This window comes from Macaca thibetana, chromosome 4 (assembly GCF_024542745.1).
Source record: "Macaca thibetana thibetana isolate TM-01 chromosome 4, ASM2454274v1, whole genome shotgun sequence".
Lineage (NCBI taxonomy): Eukaryota > Metazoa > Chordata > Mammalia > Primates > Cercopithecidae > Macaca > Macaca thibetana.
In genome coordinates, this window is record NC_065581.1 from 82,551,618 (window position 1) to 82,560,748 (window position 9,131).

At 37.8% G+C, this 9,131-nt stretch overlaps 2 pseudogenes; both read right to left on the reverse strand.

The window, feature by feature from the left end:
- Positions 1 to 6,887: 6,887 nt before the first annotated feature.
- LOC126952965 (deoxyuridine 5'-triphosphate nucleotidohydrolase, mitochondrial-like) lies at positions 6,888 to 7,386 on the reverse strand (annotated as a pseudogene).
- Positions 7,387 to 7,626: 240 nt separating this feature from the next.
- LOC126953413 (translationally-controlled tumor protein-like) lies at positions 7,627 to 8,246 on the reverse strand (annotated as a pseudogene).
- Between the last annotated feature and the right edge of the window lie 885 nt (positions 8,247 to 9,131).

Below are 9,131 nucleotides of genomic sequence, written 5' to 3' on the forward strand. Positions count from 1 at the left end.
AAAAGTTAACTTTTGTGACTATCTTAGTCCATTCCTGCTTCCATTACCAAATACCACAGACTGGGTAAGTTATAAATAATAGAAATTTATTTCTCATGGTTCTGGAGGCTAGGATGTCCACCCAAGATCAAGGCACCAGAAGATCTGGTGTGTGGTAAGGACTCACCCTTTACTTCACAGATGGCACCTTCTCTATGCATCCTCACATAGAGAAAGAGGCAAATAAACTCCCTCAAACCTCTTTCATATGAGCACTAATCCCTTGTGGAGCCCTCCTGACCAAACCACCTCCTGAAGGACCTACTTCCTGATGCTATTGCATTGGAGATTAGATTTTAACATATGACTTTGGAGGTGGGGAAGGACACAAGCATTCAGATGATAGCAGTGATGCTTCATCACACCATCTGTTCCATGGATCTAAGATTTATCTCCAACTGAACTTGTCATCAGAAAGGATTTTCCTGATTTTATTATGATGCCAGTAAAATAAGAAAAATGAAGTGACTTATAAAAGATTATTCATTCTCTTGATGATCTCAGAGACAGAAAGAATACTAAATGCAATCAAAATGTTAGAGTGATGGTATTAGTAGACATTAACCTAAACAACCACATCTAACTGTGTCAGTAGTGAGACAACCTGGGCAGAGGACAAGAACAAGAAAAACAGCTGTGAACCTAAGACAAAAGCCAGAGGGTTGGAACTTCTGGCCTTCTCTTGGGAAAGTGAAGTGAGGGCTGTAAATGCAGAAGTAAGTCAATTGACAAAGAAGAAGCCATAAAAGCAAGAGTCAAAAGAGGCAAGGACAAGGAGAAGGAAGTCTTTCCAACCTGACTCCGAGTTCTAGGATACAGAGGCTGTGTCAAGACTTATGTAGAAAGGCCTAAACTGATCACTGACTTTTGGGAAAACTCTTCCCAGCTCCTACTGATAATGAAATCACTGGCCAATGTTGCACTGGTTCCCCTACAATATTCACTCGTTTTTGGAGGGTCCTTAGGGAAGAACATAATGGCTCTAATTTGACACTAGTTCCAGGTTCTAATAAGAAGATATTCAACTAAAACATAGCCATTTGCCTCCATATTTTAATGTAGCAAACAGCTCACAACTTCAGTATACTTTATTTAGATAAGAGGAAACAGTAGGGTCAATTACACATCTGGAATTTTAGAGAGGATGCTTTCTTTGTGAGCCAATATGGAAAGTTCAAATGAATTAATATGTGCTTGGAAATTTAAGTTTAGCTCTTCAATTTGCAGTGAAAATTACTAATACTTAAAAGAATTTTCATGACTATTTATTCTATATATATTATATTGAGAAAAAAATTCTAAATATAATCAAAATCTGTTCTTTGTCTGCCTTGGAAAGTTTTTTCCTCTGACCATCCAAGATAAGGGTGATCCAGCATTATGTCTGATACGTAATAGATGTCTACTGGATAATTGATTGATGCAATGCTCTGGGGATCCCAAACATAAGCCTGGCAGCGGGTAATGAAATGGAGAGAGAGGTGGAAGACAAAAGAGGAAAGGAACAGAAGAAGGGGAGAGAGGAAGAGGAGAGCTATATACAATGGGGCCTGATGCAGGATCTGAAAGGTCGTCTCAGGGAGTCCACTTAGTGGCATCTGTGATACAGGAGATATAATCCAGACCAAAGCAATCCCCTGATTCCAGGAAGGTCTGATTATAAAGCAACCTAAAAAACACCTAGTTGATAAGAATTTAAAGGAGGTAAGTTAGTCAAAACCTGCTCTCAAAATGTTTCAGATGTTTGTGGAACAGGCATTGCCAATTTCTCACACACATGCCAATTGAGTAGATTGTTTATGTCAAGCTTCATCAATATGAGGATTTAGTCTCATCCAGGGTATCGGCTGGACAAAGGATTAGCATTTTTTCTGAGCTAAGTGAGCTACACGTTTGCTGAAGGTATTCCAGATCCTAGACATGATGAAGTTGCCTGCTTGGGGAACTTGATAGGCTCCACAAGAGTTTATCCACTTCTTGTTTGTTTGTATATTCTCCTCTGCCAGAGATATTTCCAGAGTTATTATGCACAAAAGTGAAATGCAACAGCCAGGAATTTCAGAACACTTGCCATGTTTTTAGATGTAAGACAATTTCCTTGAGAAAGGTCATTGGTCTGGCATGATGAGAACGTAATATATTTTGATGAATTACTTCTGCAAAGCCCTAATTCCTGAGATGCATACACTAGCTTGACTTGTGCCCAATCCTATCCTCTCAAGCTTCTCTGTGGCTACCAGCCTGCTGGTCTTTCCTTGCTCTCCTTTCCTCTGGTTTCCTGGAGTTGCGGTGCTGCAAGGAAGAAAGAATGCACTGCTTGTTTCTTGCCGTTGATGTTCAGCACAAGGGCTGGCATCACTGCCTGGTGCCTTGAGCTCAAGCCAGAGCATCACAGAAAAACATACAGACAAAAACATTGTTATAACCTTGATTTTGCAGTTCAAAATCAAGTGTGACCACGTCTGCCTAGTCTGCAGAGCCAAAATCCTTGGGTCCTACTTCTAAAAGTTCCCAAGCAGTAGAAGGGAGGGTATATGGAAGAAAGGATGACATCAGAATGTAACCACAGTTACATTCTCCCTGTAACCAGGAGCCAGTTCCAGCTGTAATTAGGTCCTCAGAAAAGTGGTGGCAATTTTACACTGTATTCAGTGTCTTAACTTTAAAAACTTGCTTTTTGCTAGATTATAATGAAAGACGGATTTCATTTTAAAAGTGCAACATTAGGAAATAACATGTGATGTGGAAGACATTCACAATCGAATTAAATGTTACGATTTAAACTATGAAATTCTCCAGAATTTTAATGTACACATGGCTCACTATTAGATCTTGCTAAATATGTAGGTTGTGACTCTGTAAGTCTGGGGTGGGACCTGAGATTCTGTATCTCCAACAAGCTCCCTGGCCCGGTCAGTGCTGGTGGTCTTGGGATCACATTTTCAAGCAAGCCTCTAGACTGCATTGGTTAAGAAAGGGTACATACTTGAAAGAACATGGCCTGCTTCCCAAGCCATTCAGCTGACTTAATGTCAAAAAGGAACATTTTATTTTAGAATTTTATCACAGTGATATCAAAGAGTGTGATTTAAACTATTTGCTGTAGGATGTTCCTTTCTTTTTCTTTTCTTCTTCTTTTCTTCTCTTTCTTTTCTGAGACAGAGTCTCCCTCTGTTTCTCAGGCTGGAGTGCAGTGGGGCAATTTCGGGTCACTGCCACCTCTGCCTCCCGGGCTCAAGGCCAGGTGTGGTGGCTCATGCCTGTAATCCCAACACTTTGGGAGGTCGAGAAGGGTGGATCTCTTGAGCTCAGGAATTCAAAACCCGTGTGGGCAACATGAGGAAACCCCAGCTGTACCAAAAATGTAAAAAATTAGCTGGGTGTTGTGGTGTAAGCCTGTAGTCCCAGCTACCTGGGAGGCTGAGGTGGGAGGATCCCTTGAGCCCGGGAGGCAGAGGTGGCAGTGACCCGAAATTGCCCCACTGCACTCCAGCCTGTAAAACAGAGGGAGACTCTGTCTCAGAAAAGAAAGAGAAGAAAAGAAGAAGAAAAGAAAAAGAAAGGAACATCCTACAGCAAATAGTTTAAATCACACTCTTTGATATCACTGTGATAAAATTCTAAAATAAAAGAACAATTAAGAATGAGAAAATGAAAATGACTACCAATAGTGAGGTAATTTAAACTCCTTATTAGTAAGTTTGAAAATCCGGAAAAAAATATATATATAGCTTTTGAGAAGGATACAAATTTAAAAAAAAAAAAGAAAAAAAAGAAAAAGAAAAGAAAACTTGAGTAGGCAGACAATCTACAGAAATGTGTAACCCTGGAAAATATTTTTCAAGTTACCTAAGACTAAATATCCTCCAAAGTACAAGGATTAGAGCGCTTTCCAGATGAAGTCTTTCAAATCTTCAAGGAATAAATATTTAAATGTTTGTTAAATTTTCCAGAGGAAAAAGGTGGAAAGATTTCCAATTATTTGTACAAAACCATGTAACACTGATTCTAAAACTTAACAGAAAACTATATCCCAATTTCACTCATAATTATTGATACAAAAATCCTAAATAAAACATTGGAAAATAAAGTCAAACAATATTTTAAAAGACCACAATCCCATGATTAAAGACAGTTTAGTCTGGGAATGTAAAGTTTGTTCAATATTAGCAAAACATCAAGTTGAAATGTCAAAAAGGAAAAAAGTTAATCAACTCAATAAATGATTTTCTTAAAAAATCAAATATCAATTATTTTGGGGGTGAGGGGCAGGGACAGCATCTCACTCTGTTGTCCACACTGGAACGCAGTGGCAGGATCAAAGCTCACTGCAGCCTCCCATCTCAGCTGGGACCTTGTAGTCCCAGCTGCTCAGGAGAAGTACTCAAGAGAAGCTGAGTAGCTGAGACTATAAGCAGGCACCACAACAGACAGCAGATTTATTTATTTATTTATTTATTTATTTATTTATTTATTTATTTTTAGACACAGAGTGTTACTATGTTACCCAGGCTGATCTCAAACTCCTGGTTTCAAGTAATCCTCCTACCTCGGCCTCCCAAAGCACTAAGATTACACACCTGAGCCACAGTGCCCAGCCAATTCTTTTTTAATTTAAAAAAAAAAAAAAAAAAAAAAAAAACAGGAATCAAAAGGTACTCGCTTATCATAATCAACCTATAACCAACTGATATTCATCAAAGTTAACAAAAATAGGCAATGGGGAAAGGACTTCTATTATCAATGGTGCTGGGAAAACTGGCTAACCATATGCAGAAAAAAACTAGGCCCATACCTATCACCATACACAAAAATTAACTCAAGATGAATGAAATAATTAAATGTTAAATCTCAAATTATAAAATTCCTAGAAGAGAACCTAGGAAATGTCCTTCTCAACATCAGCCATGGCAAATAATTTATGACCAAATCCTCAAAAGCAATTGCAAGAAAAACAAAAACTGATGAATGGGAACAAATTAAACCAAAGAGCTTCTGCACAGCAAATGGAACTCTCAACAGAGTAAATAGACAACCTACAGAATGGGAGAAAACATTTGTAAACTATGTATCCAGCAAAGGTCTAATATCCAGAATCTATAAGAAACTAAAATAAATCAACAAGAAAAAAACAAAATAACCCCATTAAAAAGTGAGCAAAGGACAGACACTTCTCAAAAAAGACGTAAAAGTGACCAACAAACATATGAAAAAATGCTTACATTACTAATCATCAGAGAAATGCAAATCAAAACCACAATAAGATACCATCTCACACTAGTCAGAATGGCTATTATTAAAAATTCAAAAAGTAACAGACATTGGTGAGGCTGTGAAGAAAAGAGAACATTTATACACCGTTAGTGAAAATGTAAATTAGTTCAGCCACTATAGAAAGGACGCTGGGAATTTCTCAAGAGCTAAAACAGTGACCATTTGACATAGAAATCCCATTCCTGTGTATATAACCAAATTGTTCTACAAAAAAGTAACATATACTTCTATGTTCCTTACAGCACTCTTCAAAATAGCAAGGACATGAAAACAACCTAGGTGCCCACCAACTGTGGATTGGACAAAGAAAGTATAGTGCATATACACTACGGAATACCATGTAGCCATAAAAAAGAATGAAATCATGTTCTTTGCAGCAACATGAATGCAGCTGGAGGCCATTGTCCTAAGCAAATTAATGTGGGAACAGAAAAGCAAGTATCACATGTTCTCACTCATAAGTGGGAGCTAAATCTTGACATAGAGTTTGGAACAATAAACACCAGGGACTACTATAAGGGAGAGAGAGGTAGAGTGGTGAAAATCTTCCTATTGGAAGTTGGGATCACTATCTGAGTGTTGGGATCAGTGGAAGTGCAAGCCTCAGCATCATACAATATACCCTTGTAACAAACCCACACATGTACCTCTTGAATCTAAAATAAAATGGAAATAAAAATAAATAAATAAATAAATAAAATAAAAATAAAATATGACTGCATAAAGTAATAATTAGATAAGCCTATAATGTTTAAAGATGTAATTTATATAACAATGGTAACACAAATATGGGGCCATAGAACAAACATATAGTGGCAGAGTTTTTTGTATATTATTGACATTAAATTGGTATTAATCCAAAATGCTTGTTATAATTGCTAATTATAATCTCCAGGGCACCCACTAAGAAAATAAGTCAAAAATATAGTAAAATAAAAAAAGAAGGGGAACTAAAATGTTACAATAAAAAATATATATGTAACAAAAAAGAAGGCAATAATGAAGGGCTAGAGGAGCAAAAAAGGGCATAAGAGAAATATATAACACAAATCGTAAAGTGGCAGATATAAATATTTTCATATCAGTTATGACATTAAATGTAAATGGATTAAAATTCCAATCAAAAGGCAGAGATTGGAAAATAGATTTAAAAACATGATCCAGCCATATGCTGTCTACAAAATATATAATTATTTTAAGCAAAAATTATTTATTTTATTTTATTACTATTATTTTTTTGAGACGAGGTTTCGCTCTGTCACCCAGGCTGCAGTGCAGTGTCTCAATCTCTGCTCACTGCACCCCCCGCATCCTGGGTTCAAGCAATTCTCCTGCCTAAGCCTTCTGAGTAGCTGGGATTACAGGCACGTGCCACCACGCCTGGCTAATTTTTTTTTTGTTTTTAGTAGACGCGGGGGTTTCAGCATGTTGGTCAGGCTGGTCTTGAACTCCTGACCTCGTGATCCACCCGCCTCGACCTCCCAAAGTGCTGGGATTGCAGGCATGAGCCACCAAGCCCGGCCTATTTTTAAGAAAAATGTATAATTTCTCATTTTCTACTCTTGGCATAAATTTTAATTATTTCCAGTGGAACCAAAACCTCCTAAACCCCTTTCAGTGTCATCCAAAGCTTGAACTTCTTCTGTTTCTAGATTTAAAAAAAAAAAAAAAAAATCCATTCAGAACTGAACTGTGCAATTTGATCACTGTTTTTGACTTCAAACTTTGCCAAAATTAAACAGTACAACACCAATATTTCCTCTATAATTTTCATCTATGACACCAGCTCCTACATCAATAAAGTGTTTTGCAGCCAAGCCAGACCATGGAACTACTCTTCCATAACACCCAGAGAAGGAAGAGCTATCTGAATGTCTGTTTTCATGAGTGCTTTCTCCATAGGTGGTATTGTCTAATCATGGGCATTGTACAGGTTGTAGGCTGTACTTCTCACAGACCCTCAGGTTGGAGCCATGGCATGCTCAGAGAGCTGGGCAAGGCACAGCTGCATGCCCCTCTCCTCCACAGGCCAGTCAATTTGCTGGGGGAAGCGGTGAGTGTTTCTTCAGAGCAGGTTATGACAGAGCAAGAAGGCAAGCAAGGAGAAAGCCCAGAGAACTAGAGAGCACAGGATTGACACCATGGCAGTGAACCGGCCAAAAATGTCAACATATACTTTTGATTCAAAAACGTTTCTTTCTTTTTTTTTTTTTTTAGTATAAATGCTTTTTTTGTAGACCACCTACATGACATGTTTTTCTTAAAAACAATGCCTCCACTCCAAATAAATCACGGTCAAAATAAATGAAGAGCTCAAGATGACATCAGTCCCATTTGTCTTAAGTCCTGGTGTTGTGTGGCTGACAAGCAGAAGCCTGTTATGATGACAGGTAATAGATCCAAAGTAATTGCCAAATTTGTTAATATTTTTTCCATCTCTAAGCCATCCTTAAAGGAAATCACATATGGGTTACGCCAACCTCACGGTAGTCCTGTGGAGCACCCATGCCATCTGGATTCATGTTTTCACCCATAAAGAACCAGTAGCTTTTGAAATTAGCAAGGATGTGCTTGATTTGTTCTGCAGCCCCTGTCATAAAAGGTTTTACCCTTTCTGGTCTCTGTTCTTCAAGTTTGCCATTGGTTGATTTCATATAATCTTTGGTGTATTATACTTCTTGTAGACTTGCTTTTGTGAAGCTTGTTTCCTGCAGATGATGGTTCATGACAGTATGCATACCAGTGATTACTGTGCTTTCGGTACCTTTGCTTTCAGTGCCTTCGGCGGAGGCATTTCCACCAATGAGCGAATCATCAATGTTACCTTCTGTCCTACTTACCATCTTCCCCTCCACCTCCAGGCATAGCCCATCCACAGTCTCCCAGATCTTGTAAATGTGGGAGAACATCTCATCATGGCTGATGAAGTCCCAGTAGATAAATCATGATGGCGGCTGAAGGGAGACGATGGCATCTCTAGCTTAGCAGGAGCCCACAGCTAGGAGTGAGTGGGGTGCAGCTTGAGCAGCGCTCCAAGGGAGCGGGGAGCGGCAGAAAAGAAAAACCAATTTCAAAAACCAAAGCAAGAAAATAAAAGGATGGTAAAGGGGATATAATGCATAAGGTAACCAAAAGAGAGCTGGAGTTTCTATATTAATATCGAACAAAGTAGACTTTAAGAAGAAGAACATTTTGTAATGATAAAAGAATAAATTCATCAGAAATAAGAAAAACAATTATAAATGTGTGTACATGTGACAACAAAATCTAAAAATACACGAAGTAAAAACTGACAGAACTGTAAAGAAAATGCTCAATTCAATAACAACAATCGGAAACTTCAATACCTCACTTTTAATAATGGATATAACAAGGAGACAGAAGATCAAAAAGAAAATAAAAGGCTGAAACAACACTTGAAGTAAACCCAGCAGACATCTAAATAACACTACACTCAACAACAGAATATACAGTCTTTCCAAGTGCACATGGAACATTCTTCAGGATAGACGACATGTCGGACCACAAAACCAGCCTCCATAAATTAAAAAGGATTTACATCATGTAAATAATGTCCTCCGACTACAATGGAATAAAATTAGAAATTAACCAATGAACAAAATTTAGGAAATTCACAAATATGTAGAAATTAAGCAACACACTGCTAAAACAAACAAACAAACAAAAACCAATGGATTAAAGAAGAAATCACAAAGGAAATTAGAAAGTACTTTGAGATGAATGAAAATGAAACAAACAAACAAAAACATGACTCATGGGATACATTGAAGGCAGTGTTTAGAGGGAAATTTATTACT